Genomic DNA, 12393 nt, shown 5'->3' with positions numbered 1-12393 from the left:
ACCACTGCTTCACTGTCATAAGGACATTTGCTCCACAATGGCAGTGAATCCTGAAAGGCAGTCTGATTATAGACAGGCTGAGAGGGAATCCTAGCATTTACCCCTTGTGACAATTTTATTCAATGAGTTCATTTTCTTGCAAGTTGTGTGATTAAATTAATATAGGGATTTATTTATTCTTAATAAAAAAAATAATGCCTTTGGGGTTGGGAGAAGGAAGGCAGGAAGGAAAATGGGAAGTCTAAATAATAAACACAGCATTTCAGTTGGAAATAGAGTAATTTGACACACTGTGTTATGCTTTCTGGATCATCTCTTAACCCTTTGGCTCTTCTGAGTGAATTCAGACATGGGCTCTGAGCCTGATTTTAGATGGTTTGGGAAAGAAGTGGTGAATCTGAGCCCTGTCTCAGAGGAAAATTGGCATTGGATCCCAAAGTAACTTTGCTTATGATAGTTGTTCAGATTGCTTATTTCACTTTTGCATTTTAGTTTTATAGCTGAGGAGAGAGAAGATAAATTTATCTACCCAGAGTTTCGGATTGCATGATCTCTTGGGTAAAGCAAGCATTTTAGAAACTTTAGAAGGAAAGGACTACAGATCTGGGTATGGGAAGCTGAGAAACCTTCTTCCTGGTGTTGCTAAAGCTTCAGGAAAAGTTCTTCTATTTCTGTGTTCAGCTTCCAATGTGTAAAACCTAATCTTTGATGGCCATTTCTCACTCTCAATTATTGAAATACACAAATGCGTTTGATGGTGGCACCTTGGTCAACAAGGCAGAGGCCACCAATTCCACATCAATCTTTTACATCACTTCTTATGGCATTTGTTAAACACCATTAAGAGCAAATGGCACATGGTAGAGCTGTATTAACAGTGCTTATATTTTAGTAGTGTCAAATATTGAGTATATATTTTAAGAAGCATGAGGATGCCCCAGCAGAAACGTATGAATAACCACCAACCCCTCCTCATCATAACAACCATTTCTCTCTTTATATATCTGTGTCACATATTCATTATGCAATTATGATGCTAAAGCAAGTAAGGAGGTATACATCCTTTTCTTCTAGACATTTTTAAACTGGTTGAGTGGAGTGTGCCTGGTTAAGAGACAGTAGACAGGGTCCTGATAGTAAGTCCTGGGGAGGGATGGGTGGTGGGCTGGTTAGAGTGACTGCTTGGAGGAGTTACTACTCCAGTTAAGCCCTTTCTGATAAGAGAGCTTATCAAAGCAGAAGATAGAGAGGATTCCAGGAAGAGAGAAGTTAACATACAACCACATTTTTCTGAGAACACAATGCAGACATCCCTAAAAGAAACTTGCTAACTTTCTAGTGAGATACAAGGCGAAAATACACATCAAATGACTTGATAAAGCTGAACATATTGTTTTTATCCTTCCCAAATTGCTTCCTTTCTTGTGTTCCTTTGTGTATTCATGGAACTAATATCCTGCCTGTCTTCTGGGTTTTAAATCTCAAAGGGAAATCTCTTTGCTTCTTCTGTTTCACTCTGTCACCTAAGTCTAAATGGACAGCAAAGCTCTTTTGAATTTTTATTCTATCGTATCTCTCCAAGCCCTTTCTTCTCTCCCTACTCGTTCTCCTTGATCACAGCCTGTCCATCACTTCTCACTGGGTTTTCTGCCTCCAGTCTCCCTACCCGATTCATTTTATGCTTAGTTGTCAAATTAGGACTTTTTGGAAGCACAACTCTTATATTTTTCTGCTCAGAAAACTTCAGTGGTTCTCACTGCTTATAGAAAAAGGTCTACATATGGACCTGAATAGAGCCTAAATAGCCAAAGCAGTTTCATGCAAAAAGAACACATCTGGAGGTGTCACATTACCAGACTTTAATTTATACTACAAAGCTATATATATTAACAAAACAGCATGGTATGGGTATAAAAGTAGATACACAACCAATGGGACAGAACGGACAGTCCAGATATAAAACCATCTATCTGTAGCCAACTGATCTTTAACATAGCAGACAACAACATATACTGGGGAGAGGAAACTCTGTTCAATACATGGTGCTGGGAAAATTAGCCACATGCAGAAGAATAAGAGAGGACCCCTATCTCTCACCATATACAAAAGTTAATTCAAGATGGATAAAAGAAAAAGGTCCTGATTCCCTATTCTACATGCAAGCCATCCGCCATTTGGCTCTATAGTACTTTCCAAAACTCCACCCCATGCTTTCTCTTTCTTTGGCTGTTCTTTTTGCTTTGAACTCATTGCCTGTGGTCAATGCTTACCCCATTATCGTTGAATGACTATATTGAAGTTTTGAATATGAAATATTAATTTATTGGAGGTTTTTATGAGTTGGTTAGTGAAATAATATTAGCAAACTTTAGGAATTAATTATTCATAGAAGTGTTAATATCCACGTTTAAGACCAACAGTACAAGAAATTTCTTCTATCCTATTGATTACTAGTAAAATTAAAAATTTCTTGAATCCTTTTCTTCCTAATAAAATTATATTCTGATAACCAAAAGACCATATATGAGATCATAGATAGCAGAGAAACAAGAAGAAGTAAAAGATCAATGCATCAGAGTGATACTATGATACTCTGTTATACTTCACTAATAAGTGTCCACATCCCACAGTTTACCACAATAAAGGCTCACTTCTTGCCACACAAAGTGCAGTGCAGGTTAGGCAATCTCCTGGAGCAAGTCTGTTCTTGCATATGGTCACATGTCACTTTCACTTGTGTTTGCTGGCTAGAACTCATCACATTGCCCTGCTGCCTGCAAGACTCTTGGGAAATATAGGGGAGCAGACAGGATATTTGGTGAGTACTACTACCTCTGCTTCAGAAAACAGAGTTAGTGAGAAGCATGATGGTGGAGCCCCAAGTATTAATACAAAAGGTAATGAAACGTCTGCCTCTCACCTAGCTGAGTGACTTTGGGAGATTGTTTAGCTTTTTTCTACACTTCACTTTTCATATGTATAAAATGTATGTAATTATAATAGTAGTATTTATCCCATATAGTTGAATATCCCTGTGAAGCTACTGGAAGAGTATGAGGAATGTTATACATTTGAGTTGATTCTAGCTATCATTATTATTATTATGCGGATCTTGGGATGAAAAACAAAGGGAACTATGACTTGGAATAGCAAGTTCTTAAAAATAAAGCTTGATGTGAAAACTAAAGGTCTCTTTTAGCCTTGATAGGCTTTGGTGAAACAACCATGGTGGCCAAGTGGTCTACCAGGTCATTTTCATGTGGAGTTGGGATAAAAAAGAAATGTAGTTGTTTTGTTATTAATATTCTTGTAATGGAGTCCTTCTGAAAAATTAAGCTCAGAAGATCAGATTTTAAACTCATGGTACAGATACAAAATATTCAGTTTAATAGACCAGTCTTTTAATTATTAAATAGTACAATGAATGGTGGGGGGGGGTGATCTTCAGCCTCCTTGCAACAAAGGATGGTCAAGGAATTCACTTATGGGGAAAACTGCATCTTTGGTGTCGAGAGGCTGTGGGGCAGTACAAAGGAGTGGTCTCAGCACACTCTCTGGGGCAGAGCAGTAGGATCTACTGTCTCGATTTCTCTTCTGACAGGTCTTACCAGCTGTACTGCCTACGTTTCTCCCTATTGTGTTTTCAGAGAAACATTTTCAATATTGTATTGTTTATTTAAATAAATTGACAACTTACATTTTCTTAATATAAGCTATTTAAGTAAATCCTCAGTTTCTGCCTATCTGTCAAATGGAAATACTAATTGTGCTCATGCACTCAGTAGGGCTTTTGTGAAGATTAGAGACATTAATCTACTCATATGTAAGACACTTGAAAATGCTACCTTTATAGGAAGTGTTTTTTTTTTTGAGACAGAGTCTCACTATGTTGTCCTCAGTAGAGTGCTGTGGTGTCACAGCTCACAGCAACCTCAAACTCTTGGGCTTAAGTGATTCTTTTGCCTCAGTCTCCTGAGTAGCTGGGACTATAGGCACCTGACACAAGGCCTGGCTATTTTTTGTTGCAGTTGTCATTGTTGTTTAGCTGGCCTGGGTGGGTTCGAACCTACCACCCTCAGTGCATGTGGCTGACACTATAATCACTATGCTATGGGTGATGAGCCATATAGGAAGTGCTTTTTTGTTAGCTGTTATTATTATCATCTGAGGACAGTGAAACTGTACAAGTGGTCAGAAGAGTTGGACAAAGTCGTGATGAGAAATGGAGAAAAAGGAAAACAGTCTGGAGCCAGTACTGATGGTAAAGTGTAGTAAGTTGTGGGACAGGGTCCCCAGGGACAAGATGGAATTACTGGTGTTTGAGTTGTGTCAGCTCAGACAAAATACCGGGAAGTATGCCATTAGAAAATGTTCTTGTGCATGTAAGGTTAGGGACAAGATGACCTGATAAGGATTTTTTCACCTTGAATTTCTCTGATGACTCTGAGTTAGAAAGCTGGACAGATTATTGTTTTTAGAGAGGGAACTATGCCAGGCAAGTCTGTGCTGGTTTTGTCAGAAATGTGGTTCTGACATGCATCATCACTTAGAAAGGCTGTGGCTTTGGGGGTTCCAAAGTCAGGTGTAGAATGAAGGCAACCACCTGGCTAATTTGGGCCAAAATGTCATGGCAATGTGAACAGAAGGAAGCTTTTAAATTTAAACTATCTGGAAAATTACTTTAATTTCCAATAGCATATTATTTTGCATATTATAAACATTTTGAAAGCTAGATATTTTGGAAAGCAAGTTCATTGATTAAGGATTTTTTGATGTGCCTTTTAATATGGAAGGTTGCAGTATTTTGATGTTTCTTTGCATTACTTTCAATGTGTCAGACTAAATGTAGATTCCAGGTACATATTCAGATGAGTGGCCTCTACTTTCAATTTTATCTTTCCTTAGCCAGAAGGAAGAAACATAGATTCATTAGTAGAAGTAATGAAGGGAAAGGTTAACACCCTCCACAAAGTCATAATAGTATATGGGGATTGGAGCCTACTGTGTCTTTAGAGAAACATTGTCAATATTGTATTGTTTATATTTAAAAGTAAATTGACAACTTACATTTTCTTAATATAAGCTACTTAAGTAACTATTGTCAAAATCTTGGCTGGCTTAGAGGAGATGCAATGATTCTTAATGGTTTTCTGGAGGCAGATATGATAATATTAATATACTAAAGGGAGGAGTGTGTGTATACATAAAACATACATATATACTTATTCATCTTTTAATGAACTAGGTTCAGCATCTCAGTGGTAGAGAGACCAGACTTTTGCATGAAATAAGTTTAGTTTATACAAGAAAAAGCAGGACAGTTAGTGGAAAAGTTCCAGGGGTAGAAATTTAAAAAACTCGTTCCTACTGCACTGGGGTTCCAATTCTGAAGTGGGGAGTAATAATAACATCCTTTTATAATCCAAAGGGTTGAAATGTATATGTAACAAGTGTCAGAAAGTGTTTGCAATTATAATGTACTGCCAAATGTACTATTAATATTACAATACCATAACTGCCATACATGAGCTTATCTTAGACAGCAAAGACTCACTTAATGCCAACGTGTGTATACACATCCACATGGACTCGTACTGAGTATTGTTCAAATACACTGTGATTTTGCTTTTTTGGCTAGAGTATTTAATCTTTTTACAAATATTTGTTCTGTCCTCACTTTATAGGACAGAGTTACAAAAAGTACTTAACCAGTGGGTGAAGGAAAGCACAACAACCACCTTCTCTGTCTTATTTTTATCCAGCCACCCCTGCCTGACTGCAAACACTATGTGCATGAATATACTTTTGAGACCATAAAGAATTTTTAAACTTTACTTTAGGCTTTTCTCTTAGGGAATAGGAACACGTAATGTTCAAGTCTGAAATAATCATTTCTCTGAAAAACACATTCTTTTGCTTATCCAGACCTCCTAACTTCCGCTGTGTTTTTGGCATGAAGCAAACATCTGGAAACTCCAAACCTTCTGGGCATGAAGCAAACATCTAGAAACTCCAAACCCTCTGGGATCTTGCCTTCTCCCTGGGGAGTTCATGATTAAACCTTTGACCCGTGACCTCCCCCACACTACTCTCATGGAGAGACCTCATCTGACAGTCCTGGTACAAGAAGGAAGAAATATTTATAGAACATCTAGTTATTGTGCAGGCTTGAGTCTCTATGGTTAAATACTGGGTTTCTGCCTCCAAATTAGTAGTGTACTGTTTCCTTAAGTGCTGGAAATTTATAAAGTTGTCATAGTTGAATCTTTACTCCTAAAACAAAAACAAAAGAAAATACTACTTGCTAATTTCGTTCTATTTTTATGTCATTGGATGGTTTGTTTTGCCTTGCAATGGTAAGTAAAAGTGTTACAGAATTGTTTTCCCCAGAAAGACTTGTGTGGTGTCATGAAAACTGTGCAAGAAGCAGAGGGAAGGAATTGAGACATATAGACTTAGGTGTGTCAGTACCTGCTGTGGCACCCTGTCTCCATGTGAATAAAAACAGCCAGGAAACATATTGAAGGTACATGCCTGCAAGAGGTAGGCTTCCCCTAGGTGCAGGGAGAACCCTGAGTAACCTCTGTCATGGTCTTTTATTGAAGCATTATACAACAGGTGTGGGGGGCCCACATACTGGAGCTAGGTGTTTATGTGCTCTTTCCTCATTGGCTGGACTCCCACCTTGCTGCACCACAGATATCCAAAGTATAACACCTGCTTGCTACCAAGCCACCAATCTTATCTCATTAACATATGCAGTTGCTTGAGGGCTTGTCTCTGGGCTGCAAAACATCTCCATGTTGGCTAGGAGATTGTCTCATTCCCAGTGCCTCCCTCAAGAACTGGTGGCCGCTTCTATAAGCCTGGTGCTTGGTCTCCTACATAGGTGGTTAAGAACCCCTAAATTACCAATGATATATACTGGAAAGCTTAGTGATTACCCTAAGAAGAGCAACTGTAGCACATTTAAATTATGTTGATCAATGAAAGAGTAAAAAGGAGAATATACTTACTGAGCTTAGAACTTCTTTTGAAAATAATTTAATTAATAATCTTTAAAAATTTTCACAGCACACATAAGATCCTCTAATGGCACACCAGTTGAAAATCACTGGATAGAATAATCTCCGTTATAGTAAAATTACCCCAGGGGATAGGAAAAGAAGAAAGAATTTAAATAGTGTTTTATGGAAGATGGTGGTCTAGAGACATCTTTGCAGCTGCTGGTGGTAAGATCGAGGAGAAAGGACTCCAGCCACCTCTGGTGTGGGTGCCCTGCCTTGAGGCATTGCTTTGCAGGAGCAGGGAGGCAGCAGGAGACTCCAAGAGCCAATGAAGAGGTCAGGAGCAAGGAAAACTGGCACAGAAGATGAGTGAATGCTTGTGTACTGGCAGAAGCCAACCAGTTTTGTGGCAGGTTTCAAACAGAGAAGGCCACTCTGACAGGGGTTTTTTTGGACCTATGTACTTGCTGGAGCTACCCTGGGAGAGCTTAGGTGAGACAGTGATCTTGAACAGAGGCCAGTGGCTGTAATTGAGCGCTCATTGTTCTGCTGCAGGTCAGGCTCTATCACTGTGGAAGAGCTGTCTGGGGGGGACCATCTGCAGGGTCCTAATGCCAAGCTGGTTCTAGCATGCCTGCTGAGCTGGGCAGCCACCTTTGGGGAGACTCAAGTGAAACTTGTAATTCTGGGAGAGCCTCTTTGTGGCCAAGGGGCACTGACTGGAAAGGTTGAGTCATATCTCTTAAGTAGCCTGACAGGAGCTTCAGGCTGCCAACTCTATGGGATTGGAATTACACCTTGTATCTTTTCAGGCCACAAGGTAATAAAGATGGAACTCAACTCTAATGAAAATTTTCATCTCCACACAAAGGTATGGAAACTAAACAACCTTAAGCTGAATGACAGTTGGGTAAAGGAAAAGATAAAGGCGGAAATCATATACTTCCTCAAACATAACAATATAAGCCACCAAAACTGTGGGATACTGCAAAAGCAATCTTAAGAGGGACATTTATCACACTAGATGCCTACATCTGAAAAACAGAAAGAGAGCACATCAATACCCTAATGAATCACCTTAAAGAAATGGGAAAGGAAGAGCAAGACAATCCCAAACATAGTAGAAAAAAAGAAATAACCAAAATTAAATGAGAAATAAATGAAATTAAAAACAAAAGAATCGTTCAGAAAATTAAAGAAACAAAAAGTTGGTTCTTTGAAAAGATAAATCAATAAACCATTGGCCAGATTAACTGGAAACATAAAAGTAAAATCTTTAATAACTTCAATCTGAAATGAACAGGGGGAAATAACAACTGATATTAGAGATACAAGAGATTACTTCTGACTACTACAAAAACTCTATACCCAGAAATTTGACAATGTGGAGGAAATGGACCACCACCTGAAATCACACCATCTCCCTAGACTTAACCAGGAAGAAATAGATTTCTTAATCAGATCAATATCAAGCGCTGAGATTAAAGAAACAATAAAACAGTTTCCACAAAAAGCCCTGGACCAAAATACTTCACACCAGAATTCTATCAAACATTCAAAGATGAGTTTGTACCTACACTGCAGAACCTATTCCAAAACAGTCTGAAGAAAAGAATCTTCCCCCAATATGTTCTATGAAGCAAACATCACCCTGACTCTAAATCCAGGAAAGGACCAAATTAAAAAGGAGAACTATAGGCCAATTTCACTAAGAAATATTGATGTAAAAATAATCAATAAAATCTTGGCTAATAGATTGCACCTACACATTAACAAATTATATATCACAATCAAGTGGGCTTCATCCCAGGGATGCAAGCCTGGTTTCACATACACAAATCCATCAGTGTAATTCACCAAATCAACAGAAGCAAAAATACAGACCATATGATCCTCTCAATAGATGCAGAAAAAGCATTTGATAAAATTCAGCATCCTTTTCTAACAAGAACACTTAAGAAAGTAGGCATAGGTGGCACTCTGAAGCTGACTGAGCCATCTATGACAAATCCACAGTTAGTATCATACCGAATAGAGTAAAACTGAAAGATTTTCCACTTAGAACTGAAAACATACAAAGATGTCCTCAGTCACCACTACTATTCAACATAGTGCTAGAAGTTCTAGTTAATGCAATCAGGCAAGAGAAGGATATAAAGGGCATCCATGTGGGGGCAGAGGAGGTCAAACTCTTACTCTTTGCTGATAATAATGATCTTAGACAACCCCAGAGACTCAACTACAAAACTACTAGAAGTGATCAAGAAATACAGTAATGTCTCAGGATATAAAATCAATGTCCACAAATCAGTAGCCTTTGTATATGTCAATAACAGCCAAGTTGAGAAGCAAATCAAGGACACAATTCTTTTCACAGAAGCTTCAAAGAAAAGTAAATATTTAGGAATATACCTAACAAAAGAAGTGAAGAATCTCTACCAAGAGAATTATGAAACCCTAAGAAAAGTAATAGCAGAAATGGAAGAACATACCATGCTGGTTGGAAGAATAAACATTGTTAAAATGTCTGTTCTGCCCAAAGCAATATACAGATTTAAACAATCCCCATTAAAATACCAACATCATACTTTGAAGAACTAGAAAAAATACATCATTTTGTATGGATCCAGAAAAAAACCATATAACCAAGGCAATTCTTAGTAATAAAAACAAAGCTGGAGACATCACTCTACCAGACTTTAGGTTATGTTACAAGTCCACAGTGATCAAAACAGCATGGTATTGGCACAAAAATAGAGATATAGACATATGGAATAGAACAGAAAACCAAGAGATAAAACCAATCTCTTACTGCCATATGATCTTTGATATGGCAAACAAAAACATGCAGTGGAGAAAAGAATCCCTATTCAACAAATGGTGCTGGGAAAATTAGATAACCACATGTAAGAGACTAAAACTGGACCTGCACCTGTCACCACTTACAAAAATTGACTCAAGATGGATAAAAGACCTAACACTAAGACATGAAACAATCTAAATCTAAGACATGAACAGAACTTTCTCTGAGGAGGATAGACAAATGTTTAACAAACATTTGAAAAAATTCTCATTGTCCTTGATCATCAGAGAAATGCAAATCAAAACCAAAACCACACCGAGATATTACCTAACCCCAGTGAGAATAGCCTACCTCACAAAGTCTCAAAGCTGCAGATGCTAGTGTGGATGTAGAGAAAAGGGATCACTTTCATATTTTTGGTGGGACTGCAAACTAATATAGCCTCCTTGGAAAGAAGTGTGGAGAATCCTCAAAGAACTCAAATTAGACCTCCCATTTGATCCTGCAATCTCATTACTAGGAATCTACCCAGAATAAATAAATTTTTATCATAAGGACATTTGCACTAGACAGCTCAATTTACAATTGCCAAATTGTGCAAACCTAAATGTCCAGTGACCCAGGAATGGATTAACAAGCTGTGGTACATGTATACCATGGAATACTATTAAGCAGTTAAAAGAGATGGAGACTTTACATCTTTTGTAGTAACCTGGATGGAGTTGAAACACATTCTTCTTAGTAAAGTATCTTAAGAATGGAGAAGCAAGTATTCAATATATTCAATACTAATATGAAGCCAGTAAAGGATTCATACATGCCCACACAAGAGAAAAATCCAATTCAATTCAATTCTGGGGGATGAGGAATAAGGAAGGGGACTGGGGGGAGAGGGAGGAGGATGGGTGTGCTCCCACTTAATAGGCACAATGTTAGGGTGTATGACAAACCTTTTGGGTGTAGGACACAATTATAAGAGGGACTCTACCTAACAAATGCAAACATCAAAACTTATTTCTTTTTGTGCCCTCAAATTAACCCAAGGGCACAAAATAAATTAATTAACCTATTTATTTACAAATAAATAAATAAATCGTTTTTTATGAAATGAGGTAACATTGATCCTCAAAGATGACAGAGACTGCACTGGAAGAGAAAATTACAGAAAAATCTCACATGTAGTGATAAAGAATTCTTAAATAAAATATCAAATGGAATTTAACAGCATCTTTAAAAATACATCATCACCATGTGAGGTTTACTACAGAAATACAGGTTTCATTTAATATTAGAAAATCCAAAGAAGTAGGAAAAAATGATAATTATCTTTGTAGTAGCATGTAAAAGCATTTAAAAAATTTAACATCCTCACATTTTAAGATACTCAACAAACAGGAATTGATGGATGTTTTTTAAAACATGATAATAATTCTCAAAGTTAAAAATTTCTTAATGGAGAAATTCTAGTTTTCCTGCTCAAGTCAGAGTCAAGAATAAGATGAGGATGTCCACTAACTCCACTAGCACTTAACACTGTGTTGGAGGAATTAGTCAGTGAAATTAGATAAAAAGGGCCACTTACTTAGAAGTAAAGAATTGAAAAGAAAGAAACAAAATTATGTTTTAGATTATACTGAATGAATGTCTAAAATATATCACTTGAAAAACCACAATAAGTAATAAAAGAATGTCATAGAATGTTAGATTATAAAATCAGCATATAAAAAAGTAGGTTTATACATAAAACAAAAACTATTTCCTAGATATGATGGAAAAGAAAATTTCATTTATAATTGCCAATAAAATGAAATTATGTAATGAAATAAAATAGAATGTAATAAAACAAAAAGGAAATGAAGTTAAAAGAAAAAAAACTAGATGTGTATTTAACTAGATTATATTTTTTAAAAACTATAAAAGGAAAACTACAAACATTCCCCCCAAAACGCAGAAGTAAACTTGAACAGATGAAAAGGCATACTATGTTCCTGGATAGGAGAATTCAACATCATAAAGTTGTCAATCTCTTTAAAATTGCTTTATGAATATAGTGTGATTTTAATAAAAAGCCATCAAGTTTTTATTTTTTGTAATTTAGACATGGTGACTAAATAGTTCATTTGAAATAACAGACAAGAAAAACATCTAGGTGAAGAAAAATAAAGAATGGACTAGCACAGCTAATAATAAAAACTATTTTGAAGCCTGTGTAATTAAAAGTTTGTGAACATGAATAAACAGTCAGACCAATGGATCAGAATAGAAAATCCAGAAATATATTCAATTGCATATGTATATCAATGAAGAAAAGATGAACTTTTAAAAAATTGTTGCTGGGAGAACTGGCCTTATGCAAAGGTACAATTAGATTCATACCTCATTCTGCACATAAAAATAAACTTTAAATTGGGCGGTGCCTGTGGCTCAAAGGAGTAGGGCACCAGCTCCATATGCGAGGAGTGGTGGGTCCAAACCCAGCCCTGGCCAAAATAATAATAATAATAATAATAATAATAACTTTAAATGTATTAAAAATTTAGATGTAAAAAATGTAAAAAATTTAGATGTAAAAAATGACAAGTA

This window comes from Otolemur garnettii, unplaced genomic scaffold (genome assembly GCF_000181295.1).
Source record: "Otolemur garnettii isolate 467f Iridium unplaced genomic scaffold, OtoGar3 scaffold00182, whole genome shotgun sequence".
NCBI lineage: Eukaryota > Metazoa > Chordata > Mammalia > Primates > Galagidae > Otolemur > Otolemur garnettii.
Note: the sequence above shows the minus strand (reverse complement) of the source record.